Below are 17,226 nucleotides of genomic sequence, written 5' to 3'. Positions count from 1 at the left end.
ACAATTCTTTGAATGAAAACCAACAATTTGAGATGAGTTTACATGGTCTCATAAAGTAGACATTTGATCCAGAAAGAGAAAAATTATTACTAATGTTAATTTTAAAAGCCTACAGATAGAACCTCCTATTACAACTTGATAGCCACTATCCAAGACATAAAACTGCCCTCGTGGTAATTTCTGCACACAGAATTTGACACATGAAAACTGATTCAAACACATACTTCAGGGATGAGCAAACTTTCAAGTTTAGGGATCCTGGACCTTTAACAATTGTATAGAAGCGGGAATTTTAGCAGGTACAGCTTGTCATCTCACAGATTACAAGCTGTACCTGCTGAAACTCTCTCTCCTACACAATTGTTAAAGGTTCAGGATCCCTAAACTTGAAAGTTTGCCCACCCCTGAGTACTTGGTCATGCCCAGTGAAGTCTTTGATTTTTTTTCTCCTAGAGTGACAGATCTCTTGATTTGTCACTCAAACTTTCCTTGAAGTTTGACAAGCAGTTTGTGATATGGCACGGTATGACAAGCCACTGGGAAGCAGCTCTCTAGGTTATCACAATGGCTGGTGGTGATGTCACTGCCAAGTTCCTCCCAGATAGCCTAGACTGACAGTTTTCCTGCCACTGAACAGCTGGAAGGGCTGTCAGCTAGTCAGTGGCAGGGTTTGAAAGAGGACACATTAGGGCACCACAAGAGAGATGGAGACAGGACTGGGGATGGAAGGAAGAGCGAGTGGAGAGTGCATGAAGAGGGGAAATGATGGAGAGGAGGTTGAGAGAGCCGGAAAAAAAGAGAGAGGAATCAAAAGAAGATACAGAGAGAGACTGGGAGACAGATGGGATAAGGACAAATTACAAGGGAGACTGTGAGGAAGGAGGCAGGTTTGAGTATAGAGGCAGACTGGGGAAAAGAAAGCAAAAACACAGAACCAGGTGTGCTGGAAGTGGGAGCAACCAAAGGCCAAGAAATGAGGCAGAGACAAGACCACCCAGAGGGGCTGAAGGATGAAGGCAAGGAGAAAGAAGGGAAGAGTGGATAAGGAGAGGTCTAACCACCCACAGAGGGCAGGAGGGTGGCACAGGGAAGCTCTAGGTAGAAACTGACCAAGACTCAAGCAGGTGGTATGTTCATTCATGAACCCCCAGTGATCCTGGCTCAACCTTGAGAGACCTATCAACCCTGTGGTTGTTAATCTGGCTTGCCTACAGAGTCCTCTGATTTTCCTGGTCATAAGAGGCATCCTCAGGTGTTCCATCTGAAGAAAAAGGAGCGAGATCCCAGCAAGGACTGACGGCTAACTTTCTTGGCCTTTTTTCCCTTTTCTCACAGTAGGGAGAGATCTTCAGTTATCCTAATAACTTGCCTCCTTGGAATGGGAAGGCTCTTTTTTTGGCAATCCCAACACATGGTACTACATTACTGGAAAAGAAAATATATATATATTCAAAAGGGAGAAGAATGGGATAAAAGTTTGGGACCAGTTTATTTGTGGGATTGCCTTCACCCATGAATTCCAGCCTGACCTCTTAGGTCATCTAAGGGGCTCTCTTATAAGTGCCTCCTCTGAGTCAGGTTGGAGAAATGGGGGCGCGAGGGTGAGTCTTCTCTGTAGTGGCACCACAATTATGGAATTCCCTTCCAGGGGAGTTAAGCACTACCATTCCCTCATGGCTTTTTGGTAAGGGCTCAAAACATTTTTGTTTCATCAAACATTGGATGATGTGTTGGTAGTTGCTTCCTGTGCAACTATGTATAATATATTGCTTGCTGCTTTTCCTCTACAGATGTGGCCCTCCCCACTTCTACAGTCATTGGTCTTAACTTCCAAACCTCAACTGTATTATTAATTGTTTATTGTTAGCTTTATTGTTATTTTTTATGGAAACTTGTGAGCTACCATGGGCATTTGCTTTGGCAATAATTTTTTTAAATAAAAAAAAAATCACATCAACATAAAATGTTTAATACTTTAAAAACTTTTATAATTTGAAATAGTTATAATTTTACAGCCATGTTTCAGAACAGTAGCTTTCACCCTATCAAGTCCTTGTAACACAAACTTGCAAGACAGTGGGGTTGTTTTTTTCTTTTAAAGTTTTAGTGTATGTATCCCTCTTTCTGTTAAGGTTACCCGATCAAAGGAATTCTTGTATTCGGACAATTCACAGTAGCACATATGCGACTACTGCTCAGAGAACTGACCTGAGATTTAGAAAGATGATGGTAGTGCCCTTTTGGTTTGTCCTACATTGTTATACCCTTTACACAGATGAAGTAGATCTATATAGAGCCAGCTATGCTTAGTTCACTTTCAAATCTTTAACCTTCCATTTCAAACACCCCTGAGAGGATGCCTACTAAAGTGTTGATCTTGTTATTGACCAGGCTGAGCAACTTTGCTTGGGTTTAAATTAGGTCAAGAGTGAATCTACACTCATTAAAAAACTTATTGAAAATTATTTTAATAGGAAAATTATTTTAATATTTTATATATCCTCTATATAACTTTGACTCAGTATTGGGCACTATATGAGCCAGGGAGCCATTATTCTAATGTTTTCTGCACCATTCTACATTGTGGACTTTGCAGATTTTTTATGGTATAAACCTTAAAAGTTATTATAAAACTGAATAGCTTTCTGAAGATTCAAGAGTTGTCCTAACTGCTTTTCTAGTTGTATTAACATAATGTAGTTTACTTGCATTGGTCTCAATCTACTAAAAAAGGCTGACTGTACCTGAAGCCAACAGCAGAGTTTAAATAAGTTTGTTATTATTTAATAATACTATCTGGATTTACAGTAATTCTAACTTGCAAAAGCAATTCTGAGGTCATAATTTTCCCTACAGTTAACAGAAAGTTATGCAATAACTTTTGTGTAAAATCATCTTTCAATGATTAACTGGCATTTTAACACTTCAATCTTTTAAATATTTGTTGCAATCCACTGGGATTGCAGTGGATTTTGTTATTTGTTTTTATTGCTTTTTACTGTTTTTATGGATTGGTTGATGTTGTAAGCCACCTTGAGTGCCTTCACTGGGAGAAAAGCGGGGTAGAAATTCATTAAATAAATAACCCTTAAAAAAACCATGATCTGGTTTGAATCACTTCAGTCACCGCTTTTTCAGTAAACTCTTTTTAATTCATTTCTGACCAGCCCACAGGTGTACACATTTGATCCCTGTTGTGTATATGTAACATTAGGCAGAAATGGCTTAAAACACAGAGGGAGGTTGATCATAATGTATGTCACACATAAAAAAGGGAAGGAGAATGCATATGAGTAGCAATGTTGAGACAAAAGAAGGATGGGTCATTTGTTAATATGGTGAAAGTGCTACAAAGTGTGAGGAAAGGTCAACATTTCCCCCCCACTGCAGTAAACCATGTGACTATACGAAACTGCCTTAAACCAAGTCAAACCATTGGTCCACCTAGTCCAGCATCACATACTCTGACTGGTTGTCTAAAATCTCAGACTTACGTAGCCCCAAAATCCAATCAACTGAAGATGCCGAGGTCTGATTCAAGCATTTACTAGATCAGGGATGCCCAAACCCCGGCCCTGGGGCCACTTGCGGCCCTTGAGGCCACTCAATGCGGCCCTCAGGGAGCCCCCAGTCTCCAATGAGCCTCTGGAGATTTGTTGGAGCCCACGCTGGCCCAACGCAACTGCTCTCAGAGTGAGGGCGACTGTTTGACCTCTTGCGTGAGCTGTGGGATGAGGGCTCCCTCCAATGCTTGTTGTTTCATGTCTGTGATGCAGTAGCGGCAGCAAAGGAAAGGCCAGCCTTGCTTTGTGCAAGGCCTTTTATAGGCCTTGAGCTATTGCAAGACCTTCATTCATTCATATAAGTTCATCTTTAATATATTCATTTATGTAAACTTATGTAAATTTATTCAAATTTTAAATGTAAATTAATTCTTTTTTTCCCCTGGCCCCAGACACAGTGTCAGAGAGATGATGTGGCCCTCCTGCCAAAAACTTTGGACACCCCTGTACTAGATGAAAGGTATCTCTCTACCACTGAGCTACAACCACCCAATCATACTTTACAGAGGCTCTCTGATTAGAAAGCCAACTGGGCACTAGATCCACTGAGGCAACCCAGAGTCGCTTGGTGTAGTGACTCCAAAAGCCACCACTGTTAATGAAGAGTGTGGGCTTTGTTCCGCCTCATTGCCCCTTTAATGCAACAATCTGATCCAATATAAAATTTATTGTTTTCAGCAGAGAAACCTGGGGAGTGTTTGTCATTTTCCAACTCTTTCTCAGTGGCCTGGCTTTGGTTACTTTTCTCTCTACATTCTGAAGGCAATAAGGGAAGGCAGACAAAACAAACACCCCACAATCCTCCCTACACACACTCACATTCTCTCTCTCTTTACTCCTTTCACATCACATTTGTGCTGCTCTGTGAACAGAATGATCATGATTTTTCAGACTTTATGCTAATTATACTATGCATTTCTGATTCACATCCAAGAAAATATGACCACATTCTTCAGACCTTGGAAAAAGTTATATAAAAATCTTACAATCTAAGGCAGGGATGTCAAACATAAGGCCCGGGGGCTGGATGCGGCCCTCAAAAGCTTTTTATCTGGCCCTCAGATTTTCAGCTGCTGAGCAGTGCTCAGGTATTACTGCTGAAAGGGCAGCCCACATGAAAATGGGGCTCTCCAATATCTTGAAAGATGATCAAGATTTGCATATTTTCTCTTCTGTCATTTGCAGCTAATAAATTCCTAAGTGAGAAAAAGTGTTTTTTTGTTATGACTTGTTTAATGACATCACTTCCTGCCTAATGACATCACTTCTGGCCCTCAGCAAACATCATTAATGCTATTCGGCCCTTGGTATGAAATGAGTTTGACACCCCTGATCTAAGGAGTCCAGAAAACTAGACAGATATCTGATGAATATCCTTCAATGGACTGAACAATTAGACTGAACATAGGCACAGTAACAACTTTCTGAACTGTATGATTTAATCTGAGCAATTAAGCAATTCTTTGCTTCCCTACACCCAACAACATAGCTTCGAAACTCTTTGGTATTAGCCTCACTGAAGCCATGATTCTGAAGCTAAAAAATGTTATGAAATATTTTCTTCAATACACTCAACACAGCTAAAGCATTATTACTACTCAGATTAAAAACAAACAAACAAAAATGACTCCAAATTAGGATTATATACCTCATGTATTTTTGGTTGATTGAGCAGAAGTATGAGAGCAGAGCTCCTGGGTACTGTGCATCTGACCACATATAAAAGGTGGAACTGCATGCTATCAGAAATATAGGACTGCTGCAGTTGTTTGTACTCAGATGGAATACAAGCAGATGTCACTACATTGCTTCCGCCCACCCCCAGACACTGCATCACTGGCTGCCTCTGTAAATAGTAATGTTGTGGCCCCAGAACAAACCAATCATACTCATACAGGTTCTCTACCTAAACATATCAATATAAATGTAATCTTCTCAAGATGTCTCGCTCTGTTGTGCTTTGTCTTGATTTTCTGCAATCTTGGACTCTACATTTTTCTGTCTTTCCTGGCTCCAGCACAGCTTTCCTAACTTCTCCTTCAAGTGATTCCTGCAAAACAAAACAAATCCTCTCCTTTCCCATTAACTACTGGCATCTCGTAAAATTCTGTTCCGGTTCCGCTTTTTGAATATTCTCTCAACTGAATTTTCTGTATCTCCAATATCATTTCAGCATCACCATACCAATGAATTTCAACTCTGTTGCCTGATCTCTTTCCCTAGCTACAATGCTGTACCTAGCCCTGAACAATGGAAAATTAGGCGCTTGATTGCTTCACCATTGTTCTACCCCATTTCTTTTTCTACCAAGCAATTCAACTGTTTATTCTGTACTTAAAAAATATCAGTTATTTTTGATTCCTCTCGGGGGAATCTGTGGGGGGGGGGCACAGTCATTCAGCTTTTGACTCTTTCATCTTTTTAATAGTCAATAACAAATGTCAAACTTCTCTCTTTTTTGGATAGCTCTTATTAAAGCTCTTTCATTTCTCACATTGACTCGTAGGATATACTTTTGCTTGGCCTTTCTGCCTCTTTTTTCAAACACTGTTCCTTTGTTTTCTTCAGCTCAAATAATCTATTCCACTTGTCATAGTGATCATATTACTTCTTTTTTCTGCTGTCTACAATAGCTCTCTAAAACTCCATTGACTGTCAAATGCTTGCATTAGTGATGGGCAAACTCCTGTCAGCTTGATGCAGAATCCGCTTGCTACTTATGATCTCTAAGAGCTGAAGAAAAAAAGAAGCTTATATTTTTCCAATTCATAATGTTGGAATAGATGCACTGATGGTGCTGTGTGGATGCACCTTATTATGTTGCTCCTTGGGAACTGGACTCCCAAGCACACTCTGAAATAAGAATGGAATTTAAGAACTAGATCAGGGTCAACAAGGAACAAATCAAGAGAACTGATTCAAACAGAGAGGATACTTATGAAACAAAAGGCTACATGGTCAGCCAGAAAAGAATTTTTATGAGAAACAATGCTCGATTTACAAAACGAGTGAGCATCACAACCTTTACAAATTCCAAACCAGATAATTATGAACTTCAGTGACATAACTGAGTTTCACTTTCTTGTTGCCACTCATTTATCTACTCTTCTCTCTTGCTTCATGCCCTTTCTCGTTTTCTTACTCTTCTAGTATCCTGGTCTTCTATAAACCCCAACTAATATTAAGAATATTGCTATACCAATTTTCAACAAAATGTTGTTTTTACATCCTCTACTCCATGGGCCTCCAAACTCCGGCCAGTGGGCTGAGTCCAGTATCCTGGAATATTCATTCATTCTGGGCACGATATAGTGGTGGCTAAACCTTACCATTCTGGCGCACAGCGACCAGTTTTAGCAAAGTGTGATCGCAGAGCCTCATGCTGGGCAGCCGCTTCCCCAGGAAACTGGGGCAGAGAGCCGTCTGGGGTGATCACAGAAGAAGTGGCTACTCGGTGCAAGACTTTGTAATTGCACAGCATGAAAACTGGTTGCTATGCGCTAGAACAGTAAGGTTTCACAACCACCTTTTCCGGCTGAAAAGGCCGGAGCTTGGAGACCACTGTTCTACTTCTTGAGTGCATTCTCCCTCCTTGTTCCTCAACAACTTTCCTTCCTGATTAGTTTCCTTCAGGTTCAGTTTAGTTTCTTTCACTGATGTGCTTAATTGCTGGTTAAACACACACACACACACACACACACACACACACACACACACACACACACTTCATTTTAGCATCTTCACTGATATCCATATGCTTATCTTTTGCTCTCTGCTTCCCTTTTGTGCCCATGTGAAGAAACGAGCACAAAAATGTTACGAAAATTAGACGGATTTAAAACTTTATTGCCTTAACCAACATCATATTTTTAAAAGCGCAAACTGCTCCCTCATCTGAGTAACTTGCCCCTAAGTTTTAATAACTTAGGCTGCAATCCTAACCATACTTTCCTGAGAGTAAGCCCCTTTGAACAAAATAGGACTTACTTCCGAGTAGACCTGGTTAGGATTGTTCCCTTAGTAACTTAAGTCACTGATATGACTGTGTGCACATGCTGAATTTACATCATTACAAGATCCATCACAAGTTACTCATTGCCTATCACACAGGAAGGAGTTAACTTCATCAGCATACTCCTCTAAGACTGGTAAGGTTTAGTCCTCTTTCACATGGTAGATCTTTAGAAACCTTTTCTGCTAAACAGGAGGTGGAATTTTCAGCCCAACACGAAGGATTTAAATAGGAGGTGACTCTCCTAGGTACCTCAAATATCCTAGCTGACTGTATCTCTCCTCCCTGCCCCCCATGGGATGGCTTCCTGCTTCATCATGTCTCTATCTGGAGCACAGTGTGTCTATCACCATTGTAAAAACAGCCTAAACAAAGAGACTCTTCCACCCCTTTTCAAGAACCAAGAAAGTTGTATGGAGGCCTTCTTTTGAAATAACCTAGCATATGAATGCAAATGCTGAAGTTACCGTGTACTTTTATACTTTTTCATGCCTTTGGAGTTTTCATGGCATTAGAAGTAAAAAGACAAATTTCTCAATTTTATTTATATTTAATGATGCCTTAGGTCCATTCATACCCTGATGAGTCATGCTTCCTCCAGCTGTCTACTACTAGAATTTTTGACTCCACAAAAATATTGGTGTCCTTTCATAATAGGATTTGAAACAGATGTCTCTGAGGCCTGGAAATATCTAGAATGATGGCAGCTTAGAGGCTTATATAGGGTTGCAGCTCAGTGAAAGAGAAGGAAAAACCGGATGAATCTGACCAGGAGCTAAAGAAATAGCTTTTAAGGTCCAGTCTATCACATACCCGAGACCAGGATCTCTGTCTTATTTTTCTTTTATGACAAATTTCTATAGGAACTCTAGCAAAAACAATATTTATTTATTTATTTATTTATACAGGTATTTATATGCCGCCTTTCTTTGGTCATCAGATTTCTTCTCAGACTTTAATCCAAGGCGGTTTACATAGGCAGGCTGTTCTAAACCCCTGTAGGGATTTTTACAATTGAATAGTTCTAATCTTTCATAGAACTCCTCGTTCCAGCTGGATTCCTTCCCGGTCTGGCCTTTCTCTGGCCCTTCGCCTCCCACGCTCCACTTGACGGTCTCTGGCCCTTCGCCTCCCACGCTCCACTTGACGGCAACTCCTCTCTGCCACCGAGGGTCAGCTCATCAGTATATCAGCGTATCCTCAGTTTTCGGGTACTTCCGGTTGTTTCAAACTGGCAGCCTCAGATCTTCAGGCATACAAGGCGGCAGCTCTACCAACTGAGCCAGACCTTCTGCCCAGTATTCTCAGTAATAACACTGAATTTTGCTTCATATAACTAAAGTTGTACAAAGTTTAAGCCAAGGCTGCACAAATCAACTAATTAGCACTTCGTGTGCACAGGACTTTGACTGCAGTTCTATGCACACACACATGGGAGAAAGTTCCACTCAGTTCCAACTGAAAGTTCCAACTCAGTGAGGATTACTTCTGGGTAGACATGCATAGGGGTGCACTCATAATTTATGAAATACTGTTGGAAAAACATGGAAGTTTTAATTGCAACAGTTATTAGAATGCAATCGGTAGAATGAAAAAAAAAACAGATTTATGTGCATTTCTTGAATCAGGAAGTCAGTTTTAGAAGACTTCTCAAATTTCTTCTTTTTAAATTAAAAGAATTCACTGGCTTCAATCAATGTATCAAAATATCATACAAAGTTGCAAGAGAGAAAAGAAATTGCCTTATTAAAGGTCTACTAATCTAATATTCTCTCCTAATTAGGTTCCGAATACTTGTGAAACAGAGAATCCTAAAAGCTGGTCTCCTTGAATGAGTGTGTATTGGAGGAGGTGGTTCGCCACTGTGGGGATGAAGCCTAGGAAACATACATTTGCCTGCTTCAATAGTGGGATGAGTGAAAGGGCAGGAAAGAAATAGTATTAAGGATCACACCTCCTGCAAGGATCATAGAAGGCAGGTAAAGGGTCTCAGGTATCTCAACAGTTCACTGCCATCCAAAGTCCTGCAGGTAGTATTGCATCCAAATTCCACAGAAGTAGCTGATACTGAACATGAAGGTTATATTTTCTGTCAACTTCCCTTCTTTGTTAGGTTCCATTGGGCCTGCTTTCTGCTTCCCAGTTTTAAGCAATCACTGAGCCTTCAGAGACCCCCATCCCATATTCTAGTGGTTTTCAAACTGGGGCATTGCGACACCCCAGTCTGAAGGCCCTGGCCTCTGCCCCCTTAAGGGTTAGGGGAAGCAAAGAGGAAGGGAGGAGCTAACAGGGCTGCAGTGACTGGGATGCACTCACCAGTCCCTGCAGCAGCCATCCTGGGGTGCGGGGAGCCCTGTGCGAGCATCTGCAGGGCTCCCCAGCCTGCGGACAGTGAGTGACTACACTCCGCCTCAGCGAAACTGGAAGTGGAGTGCGATTGCTTCACTTTCACTGTCTGTAGGCTGGGGAGCCCTGCAAACACTCGGACAGGGCTCCCCGCACCCCAGGATGGCTGCTGCAGGGACTGGTGAGTGCATCCCAGTCCCTGCAGCCTCCTGAGCGATGCAATACTGGGGATCGCATCACTGCCTTCCCCCGTCCCGCTGCTTCCCTCCTGTCCCCTGTAAGGACTAACTGTGGTTTTCAAACTCCCTGAGAGTTTGAAAGCTGCAGCCATATTCCATTACTGCTATGCTTTTTAGGGCAAAAGAGTTGTCAAAATTTTTTGGCAATATCCATAGATATTATGTCTGCCTTTCCCTGCTAACTGGGCAAAAAAGGCACTTTTTCAAGGGGTGTGTCTCATATTTAGCAGGAGAAGAGTAACTGTCCCTTTTCACTTCAGCACAGTGTATTTTCTAGTGGATGTTTGCCGGTGTTCTTTTGCATCGTTTTAGATGGGTCGTTTTCAGACAGGGAGCCATTTAGTTATTGGATTTTCTCTGTAAATTGCATTGTGAACTTTTTTTGTGAAAAGCAGTACATAAATATTAATTATTATTAATAATATTAATATTAATAATAATAATAATACCGGCTGCACTTGGTGTTCTGTAGCATTAACAAGATGAGTTATATGTTTGAAACTCATGATCTAAATCTAAACTCTACTATGCATTCACTGCATAAGCTTAGGTAAACCAGTCATTTTTTGAAGTAAATCTTCTCCTAGTTTGCATGCTCACGAATAAGGCTGTGGTTCATAATTGCTTATACAACCCCGTTTGCAGCAGGTGTTACATATGAGAAATTGCTCTGAAATGGGCTGGACCTCTTTAGCTGCATATGAGTTTGCTGATCTAACAGCATGATAATCCAAAAGTAACATTTTCTATTATACTGCTTGAGAAATCTAACCTATGTATTACAGTTAATTTTCCAAGGCACTTCTGTTGGAATGAGTATGCTATATTCAGAATTACTGTTCAGCTGCATCAGACAAGTGAACTCTTCAAGCCAGAGAAGTTCAACCTGCAATAATTATGTGCAATAATGCTTCCCACTGCACTTTAACAAATGAAATTAATTTAGAATCCATAGAACTCAATATTCCTTATAACATTTGCACAGTAAAGCTTATGTTCTTTGCTGCCAATGCAAAGAAAAAACCCACTGTCAGAAGGGGGGAAAAAACCTTGTGATTTACAGTTTCTGTAGCTCTGTGAATCTGTTTTTCTGGACGTATAAGGCCATATTAAAAAACCATCAAAACAGACCTGGCTAGTGAAGGAAATCAATCTTTTTCTCCTGAGCACTACTTAAAACAAGTCCTGTCAAAATCTGTTCACAGACAACAACAAAGGAATTGAATTTACTATGCATCTCTGGGTCAGCAGTGACAGGATGTCATTTGCCAGAGTGGCCTTGGCAAACAGCTACCTCCAGTGCTTGACATGCATTGCCCTCAACTTCCTTTGGTGAGATAAAAAATTGAGGAATGATTGATAAGCACTCTTTGAAAAAGGACAAGACTGAAGTGCATCTCATGTCCTTGCTTGAGAGCTCTCTTTATTGATACACTAAGGCTCTAAACATTGTCAAGAATCCCTGTTTGGAAACTACACAGGTACATACCCAGCCACTGCCCACACTAGTGCGAAAGATGGTAGAGCATTTATCCTGATCTAATAGCAGAGGAGACTATTGCCAATTTGACCCACATGGATTTAAAAAACAAGAATCCAACACGTGTTATTTCTTACTCTCTCCCTGTAAAGATATAAACTATAGAATGCCATGTGATGATTCCTGGTTTAAACCTCAATGACACTTTTAAAAGGTTAGCATACATATACTGTAATTAAGATGCAAGATAAAATATAAGCAGAGTAGTAATTTTCTGAAAATCTTATTGGAAGAGCAGAAAAATAAAGATACATTAATACAGGCCTACTTTCAAACTGGAGGAGCCAAGTTAATAAGAAGCTGCCTTAGAGCAATTCTTGCAAAGCTCCAGTACTGGAATCTCAATTTTCTTAATAAGTCTTTTTCAGCTGACATCTAACTAGTAGCTTTGACAGCTCTTCCTAATTGAGCATAGTACATAAAATCTCACCAGAAAAACCTACAGATTTCACTTACTACTGTGTTTTAGAGGGGGTTCGCTTCACCAACTTAACAAAAAAAATTTTTAAATTCATTTCAAGACAAAATTTGGGATGTCAGTGCAGTATGAGAGATTACAGAGCTTAACACCTTACCTACTAGCTAAATTTGTGTAAGAAACATGGCAACACTTTGTTCCTGCAAATTCCATATGCCCCCACCCCCCGGAACATTTCTGTATAATTCATTTTTGTGAAATAACCTTCAAGAGTTACACTGAAAGTCAATGCAGAAGGGGTGAACTACACACTTATAAACACAACTCAAATATTTACACAATTCGGGAGTTTACACACTCCATGTTTACTGCTGGAGGAGGATGGATGTGATCCCAAGTAGATGAAACAATCTGTACAGGGTATTATATTTGAATTTTCCCCCCAATAAATAATTTGGTTATCTAAACTGCTTTAGCAAGCTTCAATTTATTCAAAGGCTTGACAGAGGATTTAATTAACACTATATATATTTTTCTTTTGTTTGTGCAGAAGCAAACTACATTATACTGTACTATCATCTCCTACCACCACCAACTAGGCATCAACATGTTACTGTTTATGATAATTTCATTATTTAATCTGATTAAAAACTAGTGGCATATGCCCCGTTCAGAGCCTTAAGAAACTTACAGCACAATCCTATCTAGCGCTGGAACAGGCAAGCCAGGAAGCTTGCGCTGTATCCAGCACGAGATAGGGTGTCAAAGTGGCTCAGTCTTTGAACTGAACAGGTAAGAGGACACTCTTCCCCTTCCCCCCAGGTAAGCCACTGCAGCCCCATGGGTCTCATCGAACTTGCGCCACCTCAGGAGGTGGCATAAGTCTGAGGAGAGCGGAATGGCTTGAAGCCGCTCCACGCTGCTCGGGAGCGGGGGTCGGGATCTGGCATTACAGACGGTTCCCAGTCCTCCCTGCCCCTGGAAGTGCCCTCCACCCGCCTCTCTCCGGCATCCTCCCTGGCCAACACAGAGCCTTGCGTCGGCCAAGCTCAGCCAACGCAAGGCTCACCCTGCAAGTCGCCACGGAAGCTGGATGCAGCCTCCATGTGCCAGCACATCTCCGTGCACTGGCATGGCTTGCTCCCAAGGAGGCGCAAACACGCTTTACAGCACGTTTGCAACCTTCCTACTAACTCATTGTTAGGATTGTGCCCTTAGTTTGATGCACTGTAGCATTTCTGGCATTTGTTTATTCTTTTATCTTTATGAGTAGGGAATAAATAAAAGGCATTATAGTGATTCAGTTAACCTCAACTTCATTTGTGAGAGTTTTGCTACTTTTATTTTTGTACTCACACAAAGAACTAAAGATGAGCCAAATTTTAGTAATTGCGTTGTAAACTGCGTGCAAGCATTTATGAAAAGGATTAACAGATTGGGGTTTTCAAGTGATAAGTGACACAGCAAATAACCATTTGCTGAATCCATTTTATAAGAACCTTGTCTATAAACAATTCTGCTATAGGGTAACTCCTTGGAAGTACTCACATGATCAACATCCTTCTCCTCTTCCTCCCAAAGAAAGATTTATTCTCAACAAACGCAGAGGGAGGGAGTGAGGGAGTGAGTGAGTGAGTTAGTTAGTTATAAAAGGGACTAAGGAAAGACAGGCCAAAAAAGCATGGAGTGACTGTTCAGTTACAGTTGAGTTGTTACTGCATTCTAAGGAAGGTGCACTTAGATGTCATAAAGAACCATATAAATATTAACACATCTTCATACTTAGCATGTAATTTTCTACTTTATAATGTCATTTTAGTATTAAATTTTGGCACCCTTTGCTTCCCCTCCCCTTTAAATATATACTTTATGCCAGGTTTTAAAAACAGAAAAATAATGACAGCATTTCCCTATTTATAGTGATCAAATGGCATGAATGGATAAACAACATTAACTTCTATTCATTAACTTTAATCAACAAAATTCTTGGCTGTGTCAGTCAAGACAGATTTAATCAAGCAAGTCTGGCTCTAAAGTTAAATTGCAATACTTAAACTGCTGAACAATTAATTTAGAATTTTACAGAGTCCTCACAGATCACTAAATTAACAGTTGACAAAATAAGCCAGAGATTTAGGTCTACACTCTCAATGAGGTGGTAAACCTGTATCTGGACTGTACCTCTTCAGACTGCAGGTGGGAGTCAGATGACCTGAATGTTCCTACTTACAGAGAATTTGGGTTTTTTTAGTATTTAGAAAATAAACATGTGAACGAAGCTAGTACTCTTCTCTAAGATATCTGTTTGCAGGGAGTTGTTTTTGTATTGAAGAATATTCAATCACGTGGGGAATAGCAGGAAGAGACCCTTGTCATCTTATTACTGTTTTCTAACAAGAATCTTCTTAGACATTTGGCAATACAACTGTTTTTATTTTATTTGGATTTCCAAATGGAAATTTTCTGTTCGCATGTTGGTGGCTCAGATGGCAGTTTTTAGAAACTGCATGGAGAGCGACAACAAAAGTTTCTTCCAAGAATGGAAGTAAGAGAGAGGGTGCTCTTCCTGCACATTGGTGTCTACACACAAACACACACAGAGGGAGAAAGAGAAAAAATTCTGACAAGCCATGAGATAGGATGGAAAGTGCTTCCCATTCCTGCAAGAGCTCTGGACGCTTCTAAACTAGTGATGGTGTACATATTTTCATACAGGCGAACTCAAAGAAGGCTACTGAAAGAACAGTTAAGGAGAGCAGACTTGTTTTACTATCAGTGGCGTAGCTAATGATCGTGTAGCCCGGTACCAAGCTCAAAATGTTGCCCCAGAAATGATGTCACAACCAGAAGTGACATCACGCCCGGGTTTTTTAAAAAGTGAAAATTGGAACCCACCTACTCCCCCTGCCAGCAGCTCACCATCCACTTGCTCTGCTGCCTCTCCCCAGTCAGTGGCATAGCTAAGGCATCTATCTGCTGCCTGGGGTCAAAGAAGATTTTGTAGCTCGCCCTCCATGACAAAATCAAATTTAATTAATTAAGTAAATAAATAAAAAGTTATTGGTTCCATGCTGTATCATAATAACATCTCATTGGCACTCAATGGTTAAACAAAAAGTGGATTTGTTTAACTCAAAACCGACCTATGAGACTGATTGTTCTTTCAGTCCCATAGGTCAGTTTTGAGTTAAACAAATCCACTTTTTGTTCCATAAGGCAGTTGTGTTTTCATTTTCTGGTTAATTGGCCATAGCTTTTGACAGAATGCAAATATTCCGATGCTGTTTGTTTAATTGCATTCTGCATTAAACTATCTTTCCAATGATATATAACATGATGGTATTATTCATACACGCCAAGATTTTCACAATTTTGGTTACTAGTCAAACTCAGCTTGTTGCCCCCCTAAAGCTTGATGCCCATTGCAACTGCTACCCCCTGCACCCCCTTAGCTATGCCACTGTTTACTATATATTATTTCTGAACATATAAGTAACCTTCAATTCCTCAGACAACTCTAAATCCATTGTTCAGCTGCATAAACAAGGACTCTTTTCACATGGTGGTGGAGGAACATTATTATAGCACAGCTTTCTGCCATCTGGGAATATAGATCAGTTAACACACACACACAACTTTGATAGAGGCGGCTGTTCCCTGTGCAGCCAGAGCATCAGTATAGTGGCCCCATGCAGAGTTCCCACATGTGAATTATATTTGCTAGATTGAGTTTTCCTGTTCACAAATTACCAGGGGAGTCTGACGATACTGCTATGTAGCATTGCTGCCACTGGTGGAATGTTTCCTTGATCAGAACAACAAATATTTAATGACAGAGATATCATTTTCCTGCTTCCTGACTGAATGCGAGTATATAGTCCATGTTAAGGAGGAACAATAGATCACTGTCATACTCCAGGAAGTCTTGCTTCTTGATCATAGAACAGTGAACACATTTTAAACCAGCCACCTGCTGCTAAAGGCCTTTTGCACTCTCCCTCTAGGTGACAACTAGAGACAGTATCTCAGCTGCTGCCTGCTGGTTAAACAAAGAAATCTTGCAATGGCCTATTGACCTCAGAGTGGCTCAATCGTCTTCTTATAGAATGAAATGACTTTGCACATGAGTTGAAGGTACTGACAGGACTGCTAGATACATACACAATTCATTGGGTTGGCTTCAATATAATGGAGGAAAAGAATCCTCAAATATAACTGGTGACTCTGCCTAAGATGCTTGCCTTTACAAAAAAAGAAAGAAGCAAAGTCTCCTGCTCAGAAAGAAAGTCTTAACAGAATTACAAAGGGCAACCACTTATTATTGAGAACAGAGTCACAAGCTCATCTGTCTTTCAAAAAAGAATACATCTAATATTAGCTAATAGCTAATTAAGCCATTTCTGCCCATACATATACATATGAATATACGCAACAGGGACCAAATGTGTACACCTATGGGCCAGGCAAAAATGGCTTAACCAATTCTTTCTGACACAGAATGTTTATATGCCTATAACATGAAATTATGCACACTGAAAGTACAATCCTAACTTACTACTCCACTGATGCAGCCGCTGCACTACTGACTTAGAGTGTTGCAAATGTGCCATAAAGCATGTTTGTGGTAACTTGGGAGTTGGCTGTACTAGCAGGATGGCCTGTGTTAGCCCACCAGTGCTACATTCTGTCCCAGGGCTACTGGCAGAGATTAGCTTTGTGCTGAGCGTTGCAGGGGATGGTGGGAGAGCATTCCAGAGGTGGAGAGGGGGTGTTTTGGAGTGGGAAGGGTGGAACAGAGGAGTGGGACACGCCCGGGGGGGGGTAGGATCAGCAGAGGCCAGAACCTCCAAGTGTTCAACAAGCTTGTTAAGTTCCTTTGTCATCTCCCTGATTGCTGGTCTCGCATCAATAGTGATGTATAGTCACTATAGGACTACCTCTCACTGACAAATAAAAGGGTGATGCTACATGTCATGAATATGTACAGTTTAGGCCTAGTAGAATGTAAAGCCTGAACCAAGCTAAACCAGTAACAGAGAAGTGGCTTGCAGTTCCTGGCTGCAAGGAATTTACAACTTAATGGAAGGTGATAATGTAACACCTATGCA

General features: G+C 40.8%; 1 protein-coding gene across 2 annotated transcripts in view; it reads right to left on the bottom strand.

Moving 5' to 3' along the window:
- Positions 1–17,226, bottom strand: part of KIF16B (kinesin family member 16B) — a 134,487-nt gene that overhangs the window by 9,314 nt on the left and 107,947 nt on the right. The gene's annotated exons all lie outside the window — the stretch shown is intronic.

The sequence above is a fragment of the Tiliqua scincoides genome, chromosome 1 (genome assembly GCF_035046505.1).
Source record: "Tiliqua scincoides isolate rTilSci1 chromosome 1, rTilSci1.hap2, whole genome shotgun sequence".
Classification (NCBI taxonomy): Eukaryota; Metazoa; Chordata; class Lepidosauria; order Squamata; family Scincidae; genus Tiliqua; species Tiliqua scincoides.
The sequence above is the reverse complement of the archived record's forward strand: the minus strand, read 5'-3'. Positions and strand labels throughout refer to the sequence as shown.